The sequence below is a fragment of the Rhinolophus sinicus genome, linkage group LG01 (genome assembly GCF_036562045.2).
Source record: "Rhinolophus sinicus isolate RSC01 linkage group LG01, ASM3656204v1, whole genome shotgun sequence".
Taxonomy (NCBI): Eukaryota; Metazoa; Chordata; class Mammalia; order Chiroptera; family Rhinolophidae; genus Rhinolophus; species Rhinolophus sinicus.
Genome location: NC_133751.1, coordinates 28,957,221 through 28,981,772, shown reverse-complemented (window position 1 = coordinate 28,981,772; position 24,552 = coordinate 28,957,221). Strand labels below are relative to the sequence as shown.

General features: G+C 39.0%; 1 protein-coding gene across 3 annotated transcripts in view; it reads right to left on the bottom strand.

Moving 5' to 3' along the window:
• SCHIP1 (schwannomin interacting protein 1) overlaps positions 1 to 24,552 on the bottom strand; it is a 669,685-nt gene that overhangs the window by 323,698 nt on the left and 321,435 nt on the right. The gene's annotated exons all lie outside the window — the stretch shown is intronic.

The window sequence follows — 24,552 nt, the reverse complement described above, 5'->3', positions numbered from 1 at the left end:
TAGCTATGAAAACGTGTCAGCAAACAAGAATTTCAGTGCATCATCAATTGATGTATTTTTGCATTCCTCTTTGCTAAACAAAAATGGAAAAGCCTTTCTGATGCACATTTGTAGTTTTCCATGGTGGTGGTGGTTTTCTGATCCCTTATGATCAGGGCCTGCCTGCCAGGGAAGCCTGTTTGCCTGTGAAAGGTGCTTGAGCTATTAAAAAGGGCTGCTTCCCAGATGTCCATAAGTTAATTTCACTTTGAAATCATTATCGTGTCTTTCTGCCTAATGCCGGGTTCATTTTACATCTTGCACCTGAATTACTACTGAGCTCACCTAATTTGTTTTTATGGGGTGCTGTTGTCAAACAGACACAATATTTTATACCTAAAGAGACCAATCTTTAATCATGCTCGGAGTGGGGATGGGGAACATTGCAAAGCTAGTGACAAGAACTGTTAGAATTAGTGCCTTGAAATACGAGGAGAAGGAGGGCACAGGCTCCCCAGACCTGGTCGATGCATTTCTGCAGTCGCCCAAGTGGGCGGCACACTGTCTCACCCCACTGACCGTCAGCATCTGCAATGGAAACATGCGATCTGTTCTGCTCTGTCTGGAGAGCACTACTTAGAGCGATCTGAAGCCCCTTTCTCCCTTCAATCAAGCTGTTTCAGACTGTCTCCATGGCACCGGTTCTTTCCCTGACACTGAGTGGCAGCTGGGCTGCTGGAAGCCATACTGAGGGTGAAACAGCTGGTTGCAGTCCTGGTTCTGTCATTCAATTAGTTGGCCCAGGAAAGTCACTTAATCTGTCTCTCTTTGTCCTCCAACTAGAATAATGCTACTAGGAAGGTAAAATGGAATAAGAAATGTGAAAATCCTTCTTGTGTGAAATGTTAACAAACATGTTTAAGAAACCTGGGATTCAAACAACAATAGCTGAAGAGAGCTTATTAGGCTTACAAAAAATAATGACATAGTTCAGGCACTTAAAAAGGCATTAAGGATGATATAGCAAACATCTGTGTACCACTCATCACCCAGCTTGAAAATAAACAATATGCTGTCCGCGCACTCCTCCCAGATCAAATCCCCCTCTTCCTCTCTGCAGAAGAGTAACTACAATTGAGCATTTGCAGTTTGCCCATTAAACATATTTAAAAAAAAATATAATTACACATATAAGTGACTCTAAATAATATGTAGCATTATTGCATATTTTAAATTTAAATAAATCATATTTTATTGTATGATTCTACAACTTACTTTTTTGGGCAATATTATACTTTTGAGAATTATTTATTTTGACACATGCAAATGTTTCGTCCATTTATGACCGAATCCACTGTAGGACTCAATCACAATTGATATATTCCTTTTTTTTCCCATCACAAACAATACCGCAATAACCATCACGTACACATGGCTCTGTGGGTAACTGTGAGAGGTGCTCTCGGGCGCTTAGGTAGCGGCCTAATTGCTATGGCTGGGCTGTGGGATATGACGTTTAAACTTAGCTTTTTATGGCCAAATTGTTCTTCAAAGTATTTATAATACCACTTTGCTAGTACCTGTAGCAATGTGTAGATGCCCCCACGTTTTCATTAACACTTAGTATTGTCAGAATTTTGAATTGTTGTCAGTCTAGTGGGTATAAAATGCTATCTCATAGTGGTTGGTATGAAATGCTATCTCACCTTGGTTTTCATTGGCATTTCCCTGATTAGTGAGGTTCACACCATCTTTCCCTGTTCAGAGCTCCTTTTCCGGTCATTTCTTTTCTCTTCCACCCTCCACCCCTCCCTCTTTGCTTCCTCCCTTCTCACTCTGTCTCTAATCATTTTTACACATAATATTAGTTTCAGATGTACAACATAGTGATTAGACATTTATATACCTCAAGACGTGATCACACTGATAAGTCTAAATGGTGCCTTTCAATGCACAGAAGTAAAAAATTAGCATACTCAAATTTATCAATTTTCCTTTGTAGTCTGAGATTTTTGTGTGTATTGTGTTTGGGAAATTCTTCTCTAGCTCCAGTTCATAAATATATTCAACAACATTTTCTTGATAAAAGATTTAAATGTTTTTTGCTTCTCATGCTTTGCTTTTTAATTCTTCTGTAACTGATTTTATGTGTATAATAAGAGATAAGGATCCATTTTCTGTTCCTTATAGAAAATCAATAGTCTCAGTACCAGTCATTGAAGAGTCCTCCCTTTGTCGTGATTTGCAATGCAGACTTTATCAAAGGCCATGTCCCCATACATATATCTCTGCTTTTATTTAGTGGATCTATTATCTGTCTTTGTATCAAAACCATACTGTTCAAGTGGCTTAATAATAAGTTTTGATTTCAGATATGGCATGTTCTCCAACATGGTTCTTCATAATTGTCTTGACTAATGTGTTTTCTTTTCTGTATAAATTTTCAAGCCATCTGGCCAAACTGTTTGGAAAATCATATTGAGATTTCAATTGGATTGCAATGAATCCATAGATTGATTTGGGTAGCTAGAATGTTAAAGCAAGCTGACATTCAGTGATTCACTTGTTCAGTCACTTCGAGTGCTTACTTTATGCTGAAGTTATATAGGGAACTTCATGGTCCGGGCCTGGCTTATCCTGCCCTCACCCCTCCACATCCCCATCTGGTTCTCTGCACCCAAACCCTCAGGAACCGCTTTCCTGTAGGCAAATGCATGACACTCTCCTCTGTCCTCCTGGTTTTTGCAGATGTGCTTCCCTCTGTGGGCACACTCTTTGCTTCCTGGGCACCTGTCTAACTCCTCCTGCTCTTAGTCTGACTTCCTTGCCCCCTAAAGTGTAGTTTAGATGCTGTTCTCTGGATGTGCTTAGCATCGCCCATACCTCCCCTGACATAAGCTTCCTCACATGGTATGGACATTTCCTATGTCTCCAACGGACTGTCAGCTCAGGAAGGACAGGGATTATTATATGTTGTTATGGAAGTCTCTCCAGCACTGATGGATTCCCAGGACATGGAACCTGGTTGGTACTCAATAAAAAATACGACCAATGTTGTATGAATATTGAATCTCTACCACCACTAAGTCCCTGTGGCAGGCAGTTGTGGGGGGAGAGGGGGACAAACAATTGAACAAGTCCTCAGGGAGGGATCTTACAACCTTGTGGGCTGATCAGACTTGTAAGCATAAATTATAATACGAATGTACATTACAAAATGTAAGCATTATTGGATTAAAGGTAAACATATAAAGTGCTAGTGTGTTAAACTGGTTTCGCAGACGTAGAATCAGTTTTCTATTGAGTGTATGTAGTCATCTTACACTTCCTGGTATTTTAAGTTATTTTAAATATAAATATTTAAAATATATTAAATATATAAATATTTAAAATTCCATGATAGTTTTAGCAACCACCAGGATTATTTCTTCATAACACTTCTAATCTTTAGTTCCAGAACTTCATGTTTTCTACACACGATTTAAAAACAATGAAAGTGGCCATTTCATCTTTTCCTTGCCTGAATCTGGGCTCCTGGCACCTTTCCCCCAGATCACTGCTGTGCTTCTCCTCTCTCTCCTCTACCCATGGTTCTCCATGACCCTAAATGTAAGCGTCCTGAAACACACATCTGCACAGCTGCTCCTTTTCTTAGCAGCCTGTGGTGAACGGCTAGTGGCTAAAGTGCAAACTTCTAGCTTAGCACTGAAGTCTCTTCACTTCTTGCACCAACTTATCTCTCCTTCCCCATGTTCCACTTTATACCGTAATTATTCGCTTTTATGATTCTCTCCCTATCTAGATTGCAAGTTTCTTAAAGATGGGAACCCTGTGTTATTCCTCCTTTATCTACTGTGCTTGGCACCTAGTGTTTCCTCAGTCAATATCAGGTGGATTACTTTAGTGGGACTCAGGGAGTCTTCTCTAAATTCTGAACGACTGCTGGTGGCAGAAAATTGAGAATGTATTTCTTAATTGCATGTTGGAAAGGTATAATTGATGTTATTTGGTCAAAAGAAAGTTCATTTAGTAAAATTCTCAATTATCGTTTTGACTTGAGAGCCATGCTGTTAGCAGCCACTCATGTGACTAAACACTCTGAATCTCATAGGAAAGGGTTGAGCTGAGACTGAGCCAGAAGGACTGAGTCCAGGAAGCCAGGGAGAGCTCCTAGTGGCTTCCAGTCAGGTTCTTGATGTGACAACAGTGGTGCCTGAAATCTTATGATATTGCCAGAGGAATATGTACATGCATTGGAAAAATGGCATCTGTAAATGTCAAAGCAGAATGTCCTTCTGCTTTGAAATCTACATAATTATGTCACCAAGTCCTTGCTATTATTCACCATGCACAGTAAGACTGATGAAAGGAAGACAAAAACAATTCCATAGATGCAAACTGGGGAGAAGTGGTAGTTTCACAGTACCTCATCTACCTGGGACTTGGCCAAGGAGGAGGGAACAAGCAAATAAAAAGTCTATGAGCTGTCAAAAACGACATGTCACCATGCCTCGCTAAGGAAAGGAGGCACCCCCCAACAGCACTGAGCCTAGGAGAGCTGCCTGTCTGTAAGGGATACTAGTCACTTGCTCCCAAATCTTAATTAATGGCAGGGGGAAACCCTTTACCTCCAACACTTCTCCATGTTTCATGGAGCAGGGAATAGTGCATTCCTCAGCAAGGAAAAGTATGGCGGGAACACTTCCAGTGTCTTCCCAGGGGAGAGGGCAGAGCTTATCTGACTGGCGAGTCTAGAGAAGGAATTGACCATGCTCTACTTAGCCCCTTCCAGAATTTCTTTTCTTTTTTCTTTTAAGTGAAATAAGCCGGAGGAAAAGGACAAGAACCATATGATTTCACTCATATGTGGGATGTAAAACAGAAAGCAACAAATGAACAAAAAATAGAGTTTCTTTTCGTATGGTCAGTTTATCTTCTTGTGTTTTCTGCCCTTCCATGTGTATGCCTGTGGGGTGCTGGTCTGTCTGTGTGGGAAGCTTGTGGTTGTCCAAATATACCTGTACCTGGGCAAGCCAGCCTGTCTAATTAAGAGGTAAATGTGAGAAAGGCTAGCGTGGCCACATATTTGATGCAAGTGCACTTACCCACATCTTGTCAGTAAGAAAGCTGGCTTTGATCACTGTTTGTCTGATCTCTATAACTCAGTTAGAAATTTGGGGGGAGAATAAGAAATGTCCTTTATGGTCCTTCACCCCACTCTCATTGCCAACACTATAATCACCTATTCGGCTCACCTATACGCAAACAACATGACAGCCATTTAGTAGTCTCCCCTCCACATCTGCCCCCTTTGCGCGATATATTACAGACAAACCTAAATCCTGCATTTCACCCGGTTCCCGTCTCCCCAGAAGTCACCAGTATCACGAGGTTGGTACGCCTTTATCCCATGCAAATTTGAGACCAGATTAGTGGTTGGCTACAAGATTTTTTCCCCCTTTTGTAATTTCATGTGAACTCCATTATTAAGTCTGTTTTCTCAAATTCGCATTTATTGGCTTTCCACAAACTGAAACTTTTCTTTATTCAATTTGTTAGTGGAAATAATCAGTGGAAGGGACAGTGACTTGATGGACGGCTAAAGTTTGAAAAGGATCATTATCAGGAGACCTGAGCCAAAACTTGCTCTGTGACTATGAATAGGTCAGACTCTCACTCAGTTTTCTCATCTGTAGAATGAGCAGCCCTGCATCCATGACACTAGTTTATTGCGTCCGTGTCAGAACCAAATAATCACGTATGTGAAATGCTTTAGAAAACATGAAGTGCTACTGATGTGACTAGTTTTTCAAATGAATTGATATAATAATTAGGAAAAACAGAAAGCAGGTAGTATACTCCTCTTATGTGGTAATTAAATTTTAGAATTGCTTTTCTAAATGGCACAATTCAAAAAGAACAAAGTATCACTTTGTTATAGCACATGGTTTACTGGTAGAAACTTCTAAGAAGCATATGGTATTTGTATGTACTGTGAGAATATACCGAAGTAATTAATACATCGATGGCAGCCCGTAGTCTTGTGCCATACTTTAAATGCTGGCACCATTTATTTGGTTATCCTGGTCAGGTGGTAATTAGACATCTCCACTGTGTTCTTTATCAGCAGCAAAAAGTGAATGTGTTTTTTGGGAAAATGATAAGGTTTGGGATGGGAGGAGTTTATAAAGTGCATCTGCCCTAAATTAATAAAGTTATAGAATTCTTTTCATTTCCAAACTTTAAAATCAGGCAATTATTTACCATAGTTTTTAATAGATGAAGAAATAAGTGTCCCCAACTGGGGGCCAACAAGCTGTGAGAAGTCACAGCGATAGGTGGGAACAAGTCAGAACTCGATGTCACAGTCCATGAGTTTCTGGTTTGAAAACTGATCAAACAGCACAGCTTCCTCCTCAAAGAGCAAAACATCACTTTGTCCTGGCCCCAGATTGCTGAGGTTTTCCAGGAAAACACCAAGTGTACAGACTCTGTTTTTCTATAAAATCCTAAACTATATAATCACATAAATGCTTGTGTATATCTCTATCAAGAGCAACGCTAATAATCTATTGATTAAAAGACTTATTGGAAAAAATTAAAGATCTAATTATGACTGGGACCTGGGATAGCCTACACAAGTAGCCCGTCTTTTAATTTGTAAATAAAAAATTCAATACATTGAATATGTGATAAAATTATGAAAAATGGGGTTGAGGGGGATCCCCAAATCATATTTTGCTTTTTAGGTGAATATTCTACCACTAGAAAGCTGCTAACACTTTGTAACTTATTAGAAGATTCTGGGGTCAATAACATCAAAAGACCAGAGTGTTTTTCTCTTTAGGGCATGAAATAATAATACCTGGTTTCAAGGAGGCAAGGATGTCTGATGTAGTCAGTAAGCTAAATAGGTAAGGAATGTCAACAATATAAATCCTAACACAAGTGAGTCCTGGAGAGAACAGTCTGAAATGTCCTGCCATGTATCTGAGGTCCTGAGTATTCTAGGGGAAAAGAAAATGCTTTCCTCTGGAACAAAACACATATTCTGCGAGTGACACTTCATGTATATCCATTTGTTACTTTGCAATCAGAACGTCCAAACTGAATACAGGGGCAGTCTGGTGTGATGGCAAGCACGGGCGAGACGCTTCAGGATTTCAGTTCTACTTCAGGTCCTTCCATGAACTATTTGACTCTTGGCAAATCCCTTTCCTTCTCTGGGAATCACTTTTTTAAATCTCTAAAATGAGGTGAGAAACAAAACAAGACTGACAAGCATGGGATTGACAAAATGATTGAATCTGTGTCTTATTATGCCGATGTCTCAAAACGAGAAACCTGCGTACAGAACAAGTGTAAGCTCCTTAGCTTCCCTGGGACTCAGTTTCCTCATGTATAGAATGAATGCAGCGATACTCACTGGATTACTGTGATAGTTACGTAATATTAGGTATGTAAAACACCTAACACTTGTCACATGCTACATATTTAGAAACTGGTAGCTATGATGATTACACTGTGCTAGATGATTTGAATACCCCAGTGGTTCACAAACTTTAGCATGCATCAAAGTCACTTGGAGGTGGGGCTAGAGAGTGTGCACTTCTAACAAATTCCCAGGGGATGCTGACGCTGCTGGTCCAGGGACCTCCACACTTTGAGAACCACTGCTTCGTTTCATCTAATCTTCAGCACAGCCCTCTGTTATAGATAGTATTACTTCCACAGAGAGGTTAAGTAACAAATCCCAGGTCCAACAGCTGGTGAGCACTTTCACTTGTGATAGAAAATTCTTTAAATATAACTTTTTAACATGAATGATACCCTATTAGTGATATATATATTTTTTATTTTCTAAGAATCTTTCCTTAAATATTTGAATGCTTTTGAAATTAGTATAGGCAAATTGATCAATGTCAAAGGAGCACACAGGTGGCCAGGCAGAGGAGTACACTGTAAAACAGTCATCATTCCTTGAGACTATATGACCTTACCTACGAGTAGAAAGTATCTGTATATGTCAGTATCATCTCAGTTGACTTGGCAACACCAAGCATATTTGCATGTCAACTTAAATGAGGATTCCTAAGGATTTCCTAATGACCTCAAAAATATCACAATCCGATGGGACTTTGAAAGGAAAAGTTATTGTTTATGCAGAAGGAAGCCTGCCATACTACCCTAAGTAACGGAATTAAAGGCAGTAGAAATTGCGAAATTCTTTAGAGAAGAGCATAGTATTTTCAAAGCTGGGCCTGATTTATGCTCTGTGATGGTCTATCACTCAGGCACTGAGCATCTCTGTCAAAAACTTCCAGACTGCTTTGAAGAAAAGCTATTTAATACATGGTGTAATGCAGGAGAAGAATGAAGAACTACACATTTAAGCAAAGAGGAAATGCAGACAGTATTTCGACACTTTTTCAGATGCCTAGAAATTAAAAGGCCAATCACAAGGATATTAAAAGTGGGACTGAGATTCGGGCCTGAGGTAGCTAAGCCATGTGTGAACCACACAAGACGCCCAGAGCACAGGACTCAGATGTACCTTGATTATGGAAGAGCAGACGAAGAAGACTCCAATCTCAATTATAAGGGCGTGAAATGGTACACGTAAATTGTAATGTTGGTTATTCGGTGACTACGTTAATATACTGTCTTTTTCCCCCAAAGAAGCCTGTAAAATAAGGTTGTGCTTTGCAACTGATGGCATTAAAGAAATATGGCATATATGTGCACCATAACTTATTGAGTCATTCTCCTGTTGTAATTTAGTAATTTGTAATTATTGCTATCCTGTCTCCCTGAAAATAAGACCTACCCGGACCATCAGCTCTAATGTGTCTTTTGGAGGAAAAATTAATATAAGACCCGGTATTATATTATATAAGACCCGGTCTTATTTTACAATAATATAAGACTTTATTAATATAAGTCTTATATAAATTTTTGCTCCAAAAGATGCATTAGAGCTGATGGCCCAGCTAGGTCTTATTTTCGGGGAAACACGGTATTATAAATAGGCCTTGATGTGAGCATACTGGTTCCTAAATACTTTTCTGTAACTGATAATTTCTTCAGGCAAACTGACTTAGACTTGAGGAAAGGGGGTTTTGAAGATATGTAGGTGGGAACACAACATTGTTCCTTTTCCCCAATGTTAAATGATGGACATTCTTGAATTTACACATAAAGAATCTATCACACTGCTGACTCTTCCTCCACCCAGCTCTGTGGGTTATTGCTTTAGGAAGGAGAAACCAGAGGCCAATTCTATTTCCTTTTCCTCTGACATTTATCTGAGTAAAATGATTAGATTATTTTTACTTAATCTTCCTAACCTTTTCTTTCTTTTGCAACCTGAAGCAATTTTCTCTCATAGTACAAGGAATTAATGGTTATTCTTCTTTTGCATCTTTTTCATATTCATGGCTAGAATTGCTGCCCTTTGAACAAGACAATTATTCCCTAAAAGACAGAAATGAGTTTACTTCCCCTATGATGCTGAAGTAATTGTATAAACAAAATTTTAGAATGCAAGTGAGAACAGCAAAATACAAAGAGTTGTTGGCAGAGTTAATTGGCTGATCTTATGTAGATCTAATTTGGGATGTCAATTGAATTTTTGAAAATCATTGCTTATTTCCTTTGAGAACTATTTATTGCTCTGTGTAATTTGAATGTATAATACATAGTTTGTTCACTTTTGCACTATATCTTGATTGAGAAAAACTATTTCTATTAGGGAGAGATAAAAAAAAATATTTTGCATCAGTTTTCTATTCATCCAGTATTGGTTTAGAGAAAATAAACAGATGTAAAATGAGTACATAATGAATTGTCAGGTTTATCATTGTCAGGTTTTTCATTATTTCCTGACATTAGAGAGCCAGCAGTGGCAATGTGGGAAGAGTACTTTTAGGACGTGAGCTTTGTTCTGGGTTTTACCACTTGCTAGTTGAGACCTTTGCAAACTCAACTAACTTCTCCAGTCCTCAATTTTAAATGTGTAAAGCAATGTAATCGATAATAGTTTCTCCTCTACTCTCCCCTCCCCTCCCCTCCCCTCCTGTTCTTTCTCTCTCTCCCTCCCTTCCCATCTTCTTGGTCTTCATCTTGCTTTTCTTTATCTTCTTTTAGAAGATAGTACGCTGGCTTCAAAAAGAGACAAACATTGTTTGGCATCTTAATTGTGCTATATGATGTCACTGGCAGTTTGTCTAACCCCTCTGCGCTCATTTCCTCCATCGTAACATGGTAATTATACATATTTGTAGGACGATTTTGAAGATAAGTGAGAGAGTCTATGTATGCAGCTGGTATGGCGTAGGCACATGGTAGGGCCTCAATATAAGCTAGCTGTTCACGCATAACGTGGGTGTGAAAAACATTTAATAGAACATTTCTATAAGTCCTGTCTCCTTATAAAGAGTGGTACAAACTTGAAATGTGGAAAGAGTTAAGCCCCAGATCATCTTGGTACGTCTGACTCTCTTGAACGGGTAGTGCCTGGGGCTCAGCCCTGACACTGCTTTCCTTCTGCCTGCCAGAACTTGCAAAATGTCTACTTCCAAATTACTACTAATTTTAATAAGTTTATAAACTTATAAGTTAAATGGGACTTACTACTGAATAACTCCCTTGAAATTGAAATTCAGAATCCTACTTGGTAAAGTTGAGAAGTAACTTAAAAATCAGATTCTACACTTCTTCTTGGTGTAGGGTCACACCAACCTACTGAATCAACTCTCCTTCCCAGTATCTCTCTGTATAACTGGTCATTCTGCAGTTATCTTACAGATTAAAACCTAAAGACTGAGTTCTCTCACTCCCCCTGCAACACCCAAACCTTCCTCCTTTGGCGACTGCAGTATCAATCTTAGACAGAATTCATTCCCTCCCTATACATGAAGACTCCCTTCGTATGCCCACAACGTTGGTAGACTTTAATAGAACATCAATTCAATCTTAGGTTCATTATTTCCCCAGTGTTTATATTTTTATGTGTATACACTTGCATATTTACTTTAGCACTGACAAGTTGTAAGCACATCATAAATGTCAGTTGGGTAAATGACTGAATGAAGTTGAACAAAGTGCGTAAGTGTGCGTGTGTGCGTGTGTTTGCGTGTGTGCGTGTGTGTGTTTGTGTGCGTGTGTGCGTGCATACATGCGTGCTGTCTGGTAACACATCTAGCTATAACAACTCATTTAATTACCCTTACTTCTGTTTTGTCTTCTTGATATTTCTTCCTTGTATATCAACTCATGGTACTCACAGATGTTGGTTATTATTTGAAAGTAAAAATTGTTTTATTTTTAAACCTGAAGCAGGTAAGATCCAAGATGTTTTTAAAAATTACCCCAAAATACATGAAAGCATTCTCATTGTAAAAGATTCAAATTATAAAGATTATCTTAGCAAAATGCTGAAGGTCCTCTTCACGCTCAACCCTTCTAGTTCCCAGAAGTAACCAGAATTGACATCTGGTGTGCATCCTTCCAATCTCCTTTCTACAAAATTACAAATGTATATGAACATATAGAAATGTATAGATTTTTCATATAAAGGAGACAACACCACGTGCATTCTTCTACCACCACTTTGTTCATTAACATGTCTTGGCAGTCTTTCTACTATCCTTGTATACACTGATCATGTTTTTCAGTGGGTATAGAATAATCTACAGCGTGGCTGTCTTGTACTTTACTTGCTCACTTCACTCATGATAAACTTTTAGTTTTTCCACTAACTTTTGGCTGCTATAAGCCATACGGCAGTGCTGAGCATTCATTGCACATGTGTGCACGTAGGACTGATTCCTGGGCACGGATGCTGGTCATTGAGCATACACACTTAAAAGGTCGAGATGTGCCACCACATTGCTTTCCCCCAAAGCTTAGCCAATTATTTGTGCTCTTGTCAATAATTTTTTCAGAGAACCCAGAACAGGCATTTCCATTCTAATGAGGAAGATGGTTAATTATCTTCTCATCACAAGTTCTGACTGGATAAATTCAGTAATTGTATATATATATATGAGTGTGTGTGTGTGTACATGCAATGCAATGAATTAGCACAAGGTGTTGGCCCTTTATATCAAATTTATATTACAAATCTCCTTAAATAAATAAATGTTTCTGATTCAGAGGTCTAATTTCATAGGAATACTAGTTCATAGAGACAGAGGGAGTGGACATGGGAAGAAGGAAATGGTAAGGCAAACATTTTGTTATTCATGAGTATCAACACTTCATTATTAGACAAAATTTAAAAAGAAAATACTCTAAAAGTATTGCATGATTAAAAACAAAGATGGAAAAGACTTTGTATCATGTATACAACATGTAAAATTAATCAGTGTTATGGCTTGCATTTTATCACTGCATACAGAGGAGCAAGGGCAATTAAAACATTACATTAACTCAACACTTATGAATTTGGGCAAGAAGCATGTACTAAAAAAGGGCCCTAGGGAAACATGGAGGCTTAGAATTATCTTTTTATTCAACATGTGCTCTATTACCTTGGGAACTCCAGAATCTATGACAAAACTCTCATGGCTAGGCTAATTACCTTAATAAGACCTACTTTATTTAAAAATAAATCCAAAGCAGATGCCAGGACTGGACCTGGTGACAAACATTTATCCTCCTCATGGTGTCTTTATTTTCCTGTGGCATCGCACACTTGGTTCCTGCTCTCCACTTTGATGGTATCACAGGGTAGCCTGACGCTTGCCAAAAGCACGCAGTAGGATGCCTATTTTCTATGGGGCTGCTCCAGGCTTCTTTCTGTGCCCTTTCTCCGCAGCCATCTCATTTCCTCAGAGCTGCCAGTGCTTGCCCCTAGAGAGCCTTGTCATCTCTGCCCTGCTCAGACCCTCCCCTCCTTCATTCCCACATCCAATCCTCTCCATTAACTTGAGCCAACATTCACTGACGCCTGCTCTGTGCTCAGCTTCCCGCATCATGCCAGGTCCTCGGATACAGGAAGAAAGCCCAATTTCCACTGCTAGAAAAATTTCAACTTAGTGGAATTTGCTAGAGTTAATTAGATAAATTTATTTAAGGTCAAGTGTTATGGAAGATAAAGTCTAACCAATAGGTCACTGACTCTATATAACACCCATAATATAGCAGGGACCTTAAAAGACTAAGTAATGTAAAAACTTAAGCCACTGGGTCAAGGCCAGTAGAGCACACTTTTTATTTTCCCTTGTGTTGAGGGCCACTTTTGTATCAAGAAGGTGACTCCATCTCCGTTTTGAGATTCCCTCAAGCAAACAACAATAGACACTTTTCTTACATGGGCTTATATCACTCAGACCTGTTATGGATGGTAACATTTATTTTCTGTATTTACGGCGCCAGTCTTGGTTTTATGTATTTGATTTATCTTTCCTTCTCAGGCCGAGAATTCATAGCAACACCTATGGCCTGTGTCAAGTTAGGCCAAACTTATTTGAATAGAATTTGTACTGTAGTCAAACGCTCCCCTCTTCACATTGAAGAAAGCAGCTGCAACCCCGAAATGCAGGGCTGCTGCTTGTTGCACGGCCTGCTGTACTCTGCTCAGCAGGATGTCCATGAACTGCAATATAGAGCCTTAGAATGGGGCCAGGCTGGTGTGGGGAATGTCTCTGGGGAGACAGACCTCTGGCCATGGACCCGAGGAAAGAGCTGCTGAGAGAAGTGTGTCAGCCTGGACACCTGAGGCAGCTGCACACCTCAGAAAAACAAAAGTGATTATACCAAACCAAACCAACCAAACCTCACCAGTAACTATAGTTATGAACTGCTTCTCTCAACTATAGACTCACATTCCCTTTTCCTGTAAGGAAAGCAAGGAAAGCAAACAGTACCTTACTCCACATGTAACAATACTGTACTGTTCACTTAAAAATTTAAGAGGGTAGATCTCATGTTATCTGTTCTTACTGTACACACACACACACACACACACAAGGAAGATAGTCTGCATCTCAGAATTACTTGCATTTTCAATGCAAAGTCATCTTCTGAAACAACCTGCACAGACCTCTGCTTTGCTCGAGATACCACCAGCTCATTCTCACGGGCACACCATTCAGGAGCCCAGACCACCGTGGCAGACAGTGTCAGCTCCCCTTCTTCCTTACTACTAAAATCCCAATTTCATTTGGAACAATAATATGTTCAATTAAATAATCCCTTCAGACTCCCTTGCAGCTAGGGGTGGCTAAGTGACCGATCTCTGGTCTCTGAGACACAAGTGGAAGTTGCTGTCCCACCACCCCCCTCTTCTTTCCTGGAATGTGTCTGCACAGGAGCCATGAAGAATAAAGCTACACACTGAGGAAGAAGTACTAGGTAGACAGAAGGAGCCCATGTCTCTGATGGTGCTTTTGAGTGGCTGAGCCAGCTCTAGACTGCCTCCCCTGAGTCTTCTGTGTGAGTTCATTCCTTGTATGTTCAGTCTGGATTGCTGATACTCATTGCAGAAAGCAGATCCCTGATGCGGCCATTTTCCTTAAAGCAATGCCTTCTTTTGACATTGTGTGTCTGAGACTTTGAAATCATGAGAACTTGAAGTTCCAAACTTCATGGTACACACACCTGGAATTCCTGGGAAGTAGTAACTGTTGAAGGTTTCTGCAGGCTGCAGATGGCGGTTGTAGCAAGAGCTTACTGGCCCATCTTCCAGAAAATAGTAATGCCAAGGTTGGCAGCTCATAGTGCTACATAGATTACAGAATATTTCACAAAACAATTCATCTGCCATTTATCAAGTCCCTACTAGGCATTGGAAACTTTATAGACGTTAACTCTAAATCCACATGGTAAGTCTACTGGTGGTGTTACGGTGCCTGTTTATCAACTAAAGAGACAGAAAGAGAGTAACTTTCTCAAGATCACAGAGCTAGTAAGTGGAAGAGCTGAGATTCAAACCCTCTGTTGGATGCCAAAATCCATGCTCTCTCAGCAATGCAGCCCATAGTACATTACTTTATTTTCTCCTTATAACAAGTGCATAAGGTAATTATATTTCCCATTTTACCTAGAAGAAAGTGAGTGCCCAGAGAGATGTTTAGTTATAGGCCCAAAATGTCACAATCAATCACTTTATGTTCCAAAGCACCCCTCTTTCTACTCCACCAAAATGTAGCTCCTCAGAGATTTTTGGAATGTTCCCTTCCACACACACTACTACTACTACTACTACTACTACTACTATTATTATTATTATTATTATTTAAAGATTTTATTGGGGAAGGGGAGGACTTTATTGGGGGAACAGTGTGTACTTCCAGGCCTTTTTTCCAAGTCAAGTTGTTGTCCTTTCAATCTTAGTTATGGAGGGTGCAGCTCAGCTCCAGGTCCAATCTTAGTTGCAGGGGGCGCAGCCCACCATCCTTTGCGGGACTTGAGGAGTGGAACCGGCAACCTTGTGGTTGAGAGGACGCATTCCAACCAACTGAGCCATCCGGGAACTCAGTGAACTCAGTGGCAGCTCAGCTCAAGGTGCCGTGTTCAATCTTAGTTGCAGGGGGCAGAGCCCACCATCCTTTGCGGGACTCGAGGAGTTGAACCAGCAACCTTGTGGTTGAGAGCCCACTGGCCCATGTGGGAATCGAACTGGCAGCCTTCGGAGTTAGGAGCATGGAGCTCTAACTGCCTGAGCCACAGGGCCGGCTCCCCACACACTAATATTTATTAAGTGCTTACTAGGTGCCTGGTACTATGTCTGTTACTCTTACTTTACAGATGAGGAAACTGACCCTCAGTGATGAAGTAATTATTCAAAGTCACGCAGAGGAGTAAGTGCGTGACTGGGGATCTGCACCCGGATGGCTGGCTCCTCAGACTTGCTCATCACCTCCCTGCCTCTCAGGCTCTACAATGCCGTTCTGAGATAGTGGGGAGAAAGCTCAGTTACCCATAAAGTGTGAGGGACTAGGGGAGAAAGTATTTCTTAAAATTTCATTGGAACCAAAGGTTGATTTTGAGGACTCGTCTCTGTTTGTCCGAGAGGGAATACTGGAGCTTGTTCTTCAAGGTCAAATATATAAAGTACTGAAGACAGACAGAGCTGTGAAATTACTATCCACAACCTAGATGTAAAACGTACACTTACTCTTTAAAAACCAAAAGGGAGAGGAGAACCCAACACACTGAAAAACTAAATGTTATCATCCTTAATAACCCAGCTTGGAAATTAATGAGCTGTAGGAATCAAAAGAGTCATTTTGCTTTGGCTCAGGCAGAAAACACTGATGGAATTCTGTTCCAATACATTGTAGAGCTTTGTAATTGTTTTCCTAAATGGTCAATAGTTTTAATTTGTATATAATATGTGATTTTAATCACCCTAGCAACTGTTTATGTAGGGTTTTTTTTCCCCCCACAGAATTTGCAACATGAGCAATATTTAATAAGAGCGTCTCATCTGATTTTTCAAAGAAGATAAATGCCTCTATTTAAAACAGAACTATTGTTTGGGTATATCAACAAAAAACAGAGAGGTCCCTTCACACCATACATGTATGATGACGTACCCACTCAGTTCCGATTCTGAGTTAGAAAAACTTCCTGGCATCACTTGGTCGTTGCCGTTTATGCTACTGGGGTTTTTGTCTGCATTTGGAAGACTCCGGCTAGCACGAGAAACTGAACCCTGGCCGTCACCATCTATGCCACAGTAGGTCTAACAACACCAACTGCCTCTTTAACTGAATTTTCACTTTGCATCCAGTTTTAATGAGGCCATGTTGATATAGCCTAAGGGTAAAAATTAGAATATACTTTTAATAAAATCATAATAAATCTTTCATTTGTATTACATGTTTAAGAAATGAGGCAACCAGTTATTCGAATGCTCTGGTGACATATAATATGCATGAATCATAATCTTCAACTTATCAGAATACAATATAAAATAAACCCCTATGATTATGCCTGCTAGCATTTAATGTGGTTAGTGATTGGCTCTGGGGCCTCCACCACCCCAGTTTTTAAATGCAGGAGGAAGGGATGCTTTTGGAACTATCTTAGTTTACAGTATGCTCTGTAGGTACAATAGAAGTTAAACTCTTTTTATTTAATTGTGTGGGCTTTTGGGGAACATTGTAGACCAGCTGAAAAACCTGTTTTTTTAAGATTCACTGCATAACAAAGTGACCCCACATTTGTATTTTTTGACTCCACTTACCAGATAACGATGGGGTTTTGCTGTACTCAGTAATAATAATGGTTACTATTTATTGAGCAACTACAATGTGCAAGAACATTACAAACATATATGTATGTATGTATATGCTTACATGCATATATAACATATAAACATATATGGTTGTGTATATATTTACTGGAAATTATTTACATATATAAATCCATATACAGCCAAGCACACACAAGTACATCAAGACTGTCATTGATATAGAAGACAAGAATATGTATTTTAAAAATATTATCAACTTTATCACACATTTTACCTCTAATTAACTCTAAATACCAATGTATCTATTTAGTAGAAGTAGCATGCAACAAGTTAAAAAATAGTTTATATTTTATGAGCTTCCTGGAAACTTTCGATTGTTCTTACTTCTCACACTGTTTTTTCCAGATTAAATTGAATTCTATCTAGACCCAGTTAAAATCATTATGTTAAGCAATCTTTTGTCTTTCAGTTAGAAATAATGGTAATAATAATAATAATAGTAATAAATGAAGCACCTTTGATAGGGAAGGTGAAATAACAAGAACAATCTGAGTGCCTACAAAAGTGATTCCTACATTTGAATCACTTTAGGAAAAAGAAAATCCCCCTACACAGCTGCTTGGTTAATGGCTAGTGGAAAACTGTGGGCGCTGTGTCAGCGATCACCAAATTGCAGCTAAACTAATTGCTTGGGAGGCTGCTTTGAAGACAGATAACAATATATAGGTTAAATTGTATGGAAAGTTACAAATGGTGGAAGAGTCCTGACCTGCGCTTCCTTAAATCAACAAAGCAGGGCTGACCAGCGAGGCCCCTTGTCCCTCTCTCCCCTTTCTGTTCAGCCACTGCCCCTGAGACCACCACATGGCCATTTGTTCACTTGTCATTCCATAAAAATGTATTACTCACTGTTGGGCACTGCCAGAAATCTGACTGCAAGCCCTTTCCCATGTTGCTAACTCCTGCCCTGACATGGGGCCTGGAGGGTGGAAGAGGCCATTTGGTCTTGGTGCTGACCCATACATGAATCACTCTCACATCGCAAATCATCATGCATTTCAGAGGTAGGGGATGGGATTGGCATTTGGCTGTTTATGTCTTTCTCATTAATCCTTAGCATCCCTTCAGAATATAAACTATTTCTATGACTGACAAAGAAACACATATTTATGTAAACTAGTTAATAAGAAATACGGTGGCCATAATTTCCCAGGGACTTAAAATTAGTGTCTGTGGGTCAGGGTACTCAACAGGATGATGAAATGCATAAGCCACATTCAGCCGAGTCTCTCTTGACTCCTATTGCATTTCACAGACTCCTTCAAGGCTTCAGTAGCTGGTTGTTAGAAGATTCTGGCTCAGGGCAACCTCAGAATTTAATTCTAAACTCTTTACAGTTGAGGACAGATTTTCTCTTTTTAAAAGCTATTCATGTTGTCTTTTGAAGGAAGGGCATGAGCAATAAATACAGGCAGGTGCGTTATTTTACCTAAGTGGGCAAGACAGACACAACGGCTTCATGAAGAAGCAGCAGGAGACGGGGGGAGGGAACACTGACATCCAGCTGACTCTCTTGTTGCCAACATTCCTTTCTCAAAGAATGTTTCTGTAACAACATCAAGATGAAATGTAATTTATGTAAAGACTCATGCACAATGCCTGACACCAGCAGGAACTTAATAAGTATTAGCGTTCTACTCTTTCATGGATCCCCCCATGCTTGCACCAATGTGTGCACACACACAGACACACACACACACACACACACACCACACACTGCTGGAGCCAAAACTTAGCCCTCTGTCATTCAAGACATGCTGGCTGCCATTCTGCTCTTTTACAAATCATCCTCCCCGACCTCCATCTTATTTTGTCTCACTTTGCCCAATTTTCCAGAATTCCCTGGAGGGACTAATGGGGAGGACACCTCGTGCTTTCCTAATAGGCTATTAGGTTAAAAAGGGGGAAAAGGCATTATCTTTTTCTGTGATACAAAATAAACAAGTGATGTTAAGTGTAGTAATTACTGTTTTCTCAAATCACAGCATGCAGCCAAGTGCTTATAAAAGCCAGAGGCATGAATTACATAGTGCTTTCTTCCCAGCTTCGCCTGCTACAGAATCAAAATAAGAGGCTACCCAGTCCCACCAAACTGACAGCTTCTCCTACCTCTCAGAGTCCACCTGTAGAAGAACAGGCTGCTGATAGTGTTGCTATATTTAGCAAATAAAAGTACAGGACTCCCAGTTAAGTTGGAATTTCAGATAAATAACATATACATGTATATGTATATATGTATACACACACACACACACACACACACACACACACATACACACACGAGTATATATACACCTATAATGTCCCAAGTATTATATGGAATATACTTATAGTAAAAGAAAATTTTTCTTTAACTGAAATTCCAGTTAAACTGGACATTTTGTATTTTATCAGAATCTGCAAGAACTAGACTACTAGGTTCACTCTGTCTTAGTGACTTTTAAGAGCTCTGGCCTATGTCACCGAAAACATTTCTTAAAAGGAAATAATTCACACGGAGGTAGCTCTCACACTTAGGGTACACAAGGACCATCCACAGGGCTTCTTACGAGACACTGTGCTGGACCTGCATCTCTAGAATTTCCGATGCAGTAGGTCTGAGGTGGGCCGGGGGTTTGCTTTTCTAAGATCCCAGGTCATTACGCTGCTCATTATGGACATCAAGGTGCACTTTGTTTGCCCAGGTCATCGTGAACCAATCTTACACAATAAAAGACCTTGGACCACAAAACCCAATCTACTGGGGGCAGTTTGAATCTGAATCATGGATGCTTGGGATGATTTTTATCTCCTACACAAAAGCTGAGTCTTTTACTCCCCAGCTTTTCCTCTGAGCAGGAATACATGCCTTTTTTGTAGACATTTGTTTTAATTACCAGGAAATGGTGAGTTATTTCAAGCAGTCTTTATTGAATAGACAAACTTTTAAATTATGTTAATCACTTTTTTATCTGTTATCTTTTGCTCTATAAGATCCTGTCAGCTGCCAAATCAGGACTGCTGGAGTCTAGTCCTTCTTTTACTAATTGGATTTCCATCCTAGGGACAAATGACGAACTTTCTTGGGCCTCAGTTTTCTCAGCTGTAAAATGCAGGTGGAGAGTTCAACTGACACTCAGGGAAATCCCACCTTTAAGTTATGGCTTATGTGTCTAAATATCCAGCGTAAAATGTAATCGAATCAAATAAAAAAAACTAGCCAATAGTTGCCTACTTATGAATAATAAATTACTTGATTATTTAAGAGCTAAGCAACTTGTTTAACCACATACATACATGTTCAATCTGACCATAAGTGAGGGGAAAAAGGGACAGTCTTCTTGCAATACTGCAACATTTATGACATAAACGATACCATAAAGGCCATTCTACATCCTGAATAGAGAACCTGCTGTCTTTAGCTTTCTTGTAGATGCTCTACAACTATGCCTATGGAATCTGAGAAATTCAGCATTCTCTGACCCGGATTTTAGATTTTTTTTGAACTTTATTTTATCAAATGTTTCGGGTTTTTTTTCTGAGTTAACAAAGTATAATACATGAGAAAACTTGGAAAATTTAGAAAAATATAAAAGGGAACATACTATTCATTAGTAATCCTACTCTCTAATCACTGTTAAAACTTTAACATTAAATTCTAGTCTTTATTTTCAACTTTTTCTTATGTAAGTTTAGCATCGCATATAAAACTTGGCAATCTATTTTTCTGGCTTAACATGATAATAACGTGTGTAGATTTCCTTATGCTTTTAAAGCCTTTGTAAACATCACTTTAAAACTTGCTGCGTAATAACCCATTATATATATTTATCATAATTCATGACAATTACTCTACTACTTTATGTTGGAACTTTAGGAAAGGTCAGTTTCTTCATAAATAGGTCTAGTTTTTGTTCTGTTTTTGGTGGCACAGTCTATGCATCATAGTGAATATCTGTAGCTTAAATGAAAATTAAAACCACTGAACCTGCTCTTGTAAAACCTTGTTGTACCCAGCTATTCAGAACCTCTGTCAACCAAAGGCAGATCCCTCCCCAACCACAAATGAGAAGCCCTCCATAAGAAAATCTTCAGTTGAGGAATTTTAGACCTTGCAGAAAAAATAGGGATGGGGGATGGAGATTAAAGGCGTTATAAATATTGAAGACAATAAATTTTAGCCTTATGATTTCAAGATCGTATCAATGGCGTGTTACAGATCGTAAATTAATGCTAGTGAGTACAATATAACCAATTTTGATTTATCAACTCTTGACTGCCTTGACACATCTTGGATTCTTCCTTGAAGTTTCATAAAAATGCCTGTAAAGTTATTTTGAGTTGTCACAAGTGGGCTTCCCACTGAGAAGCATAGTTGTTCTTCTCTGACTGTCCCTTCAACCCAAGATGCTTTTGACTTTTTCTCCCTCTGAGCTGTTAACTTGCAGAGGTTTCTTACGTCCTACCCAGGCCCCAGGAGGCAGCTTCAAGGCACAGTCTCTGGCTTACACAGCTCATCACCTGCCTTCCTACAGATGCAGAAGTGTGGATCCTGCCCAGGTTTACTTGCCCACAGCTGCCTTGATTTTTTCCAAGACCTTACTATATAAAAGTTTCAACTCCTGCCATAACTTTTGTCTTACTTCTTATTTCTATTCCCAGCTCTCAAATTCTTCTTTTCCTAATCACCTCCAACTGGAGTGACTCCCAGATAATGGAACAGCATTTTGAAGTTTCCAAAAAGAGATGCACAAGGGGCCACGTATATGAAAAGATTAAGAACAGGAAACTCAAGAGATGAGTACTAGGTATTAGGAGAGAGATTCTATATTTGTCAGCATGAAACTTTTAAGAGAAAATAAAACCAGTAATAAGTTCCTATCAAGGCTTATTTTTATTGAAATGTAATTTAAATACCATAAAATTCACTCTTTTAAAGTATACAATTCCTCGGTGTTTAGTACAGTCATAGAGTTGCAACCATCACCACTAATTCTAGAATATTTTCTTACCTCCCCCGCCAAAGCCTGTACTCATTAGCAATAATTTCCCACTCCTCCCTTTCCCCAGCCCCTGACAACCACTAATCTACTTTGTATCTCTATGGATTTGCCTATCGTGGACATTTCATACAAATGCAATCATACAATACGTGGTTTATCTGTATTAGTGCAATGTTTTCCAGGTTTCTCCATGTTGTAACATGTACCAGTACTTCATTCCTCTTTTGTGACTGAATAATATTTCATTGTCTGAAATATCACATTTTGTTTATCCATTCATCATTTGGTGGACATTTGGGTTGTTCCTACATTTTATCTACGAATCATGCTGCCATGAACATTAGTGTACAAGATTTTGTATGGATATATGAGTATGTTTTCTAATCTGTTGGTTATAAACTCAGGAGTGAAATTGCTGGGTCGTATGTTTGACTTCTCGAGGAACTGCCAAACTGTTGTCCAAAGCAGCTGCATCGTTTTACATTCCTACGAGCAATGTATGAAGGTTCCAATTTGTCTGCCTCCCCGTGATTTTTTTTTAAAATTATAGCCAGCTTAGTGGTATGAAATGGCATCTCACAGTGTTCAAGGTTTTATTTGAAAAGTAATGGTCAAAAGACATCTCACAATGGGCACAGGACACATTCAATTGGATTAGCTGCACTGGAGGTCTCTGACTGTTGTACCTCAGGAGCCATATTTAGTCAGTGGATGGGTTTCTTTGAGCCATTAGGTGGGACATGAATTCTCTAGTTCTTCACATGCATTAGAGCCTCCCTCCCCGACTCATCCAACATCTGGCTGGATTCACTCCTTTGTATTACCTGCCTGGCTACTGTGGGCCTGAGTTTGGGACTTATCTATACTTTTCATTTCTGTATCTTGACATCTTTATTCTATTATCGTTATGCCACTGAAACTGGATATAGTTTAGAAAGATTTTGAAATGAGTTATGGAGATTAAGCTTTCTGAAATTCAAAACTTAACCAATATTCTTCATTCATAGGATAATCTATTGAATCAGAGCCTTAAAACACCTCCTCCAATTATAGTGTGTTGGCACATCATTTTGGGGATTTCCAAGGCATACTGACCAAAGACCACCAGGAACACACTTACAGAAACAGTCTATTTTCCTTTTCAGGAATCTTGAGGTTTTCTATGAAATGGTCAGAAAAAAATGCAAAGCTGAAATCTCATTTATAAAATCAAATTACTGAGGCATTAGAGGCTCTTTATGAACTTGGACATTTTGGTTTTGTATCTATAATAACAGAACTCTAGGATATCAAACAGATAGTGGAGACTAATGATTACCGAAAAAATGCTTCAAAGGAGATCAATACACTTAATAAGAGAAAAGAAATAGCCCATTTTCAGAGTGAATCAGTGTGCATCAGAAACCAGACACTTTTTATTTAGAGACAATTTTAGCCTGCATTTTGCAATAAGAGGCTAAACTCTAAAGACAATTGGGGTGGGACAGAAGGAGGGAATTAAATTATTCACGAAGAAAATAATCTTTTCAAGATAGGTTATATAAACTACTTAGCATTTGAAATATCTAGCCATACCAGCTTCTTCTTGATTTCAGCAAGTCTCTATTTGAAATTCAGTAAGTGGATAAATCCAAAGTAAAATGTCTGCAAACCCAAATGCTTTATCCACTCAATGTTTATGAATTTTCAGATTTTTGATGTTTTGGTGGGGTTTGTTTTAGTTTTGTCTAAATGTTTAGAATCTTGCAGTCATATTTCCTGTAGGGCAGATTTCAGGGCATTAGAAACTTCTGTTCCCAAATTCAATAAAAATAGGTTTTCAGCACCAGACACACTGCAAAAATTGTACAGGGAAATTGTATAGCGGAATTTACTTTTAAGAATTAATAGGATTTCCCAAAGGATATATTTTTCCCGTCAAACCTAATCCTCATGATCAAAAACTATCACTCCAAGTAATTCTTTATGATTTCTTCTATTCACGTGTTTCTAAGCTTATTCTTACATATCCTCCAGGGTATCTTTTATTACAGGAATTGCCGGCTTTCCTGACCAAAAAAAAAAAAAAAAAAAAAAAAGCAGAAAAAAACGTGCTTTACATTTAGATGACAAAGTAAAAGAGTCACTGTTTTTTCTTTTTCTAGTGGTACTTTAAAATATATGTGCAATTTTTATAATCTTGATTCCCCCCCAGTTGCAGCCTAAAGCACTGATAGCAAATTGCCTCATCTTTTTCAATAACTGGCAATAAATCACACAATTTTAGTCAATATTGTTTTTTTTTCTTTCTTCAAATTCCTGGTTTAATAAAGCCATGTTTATTTT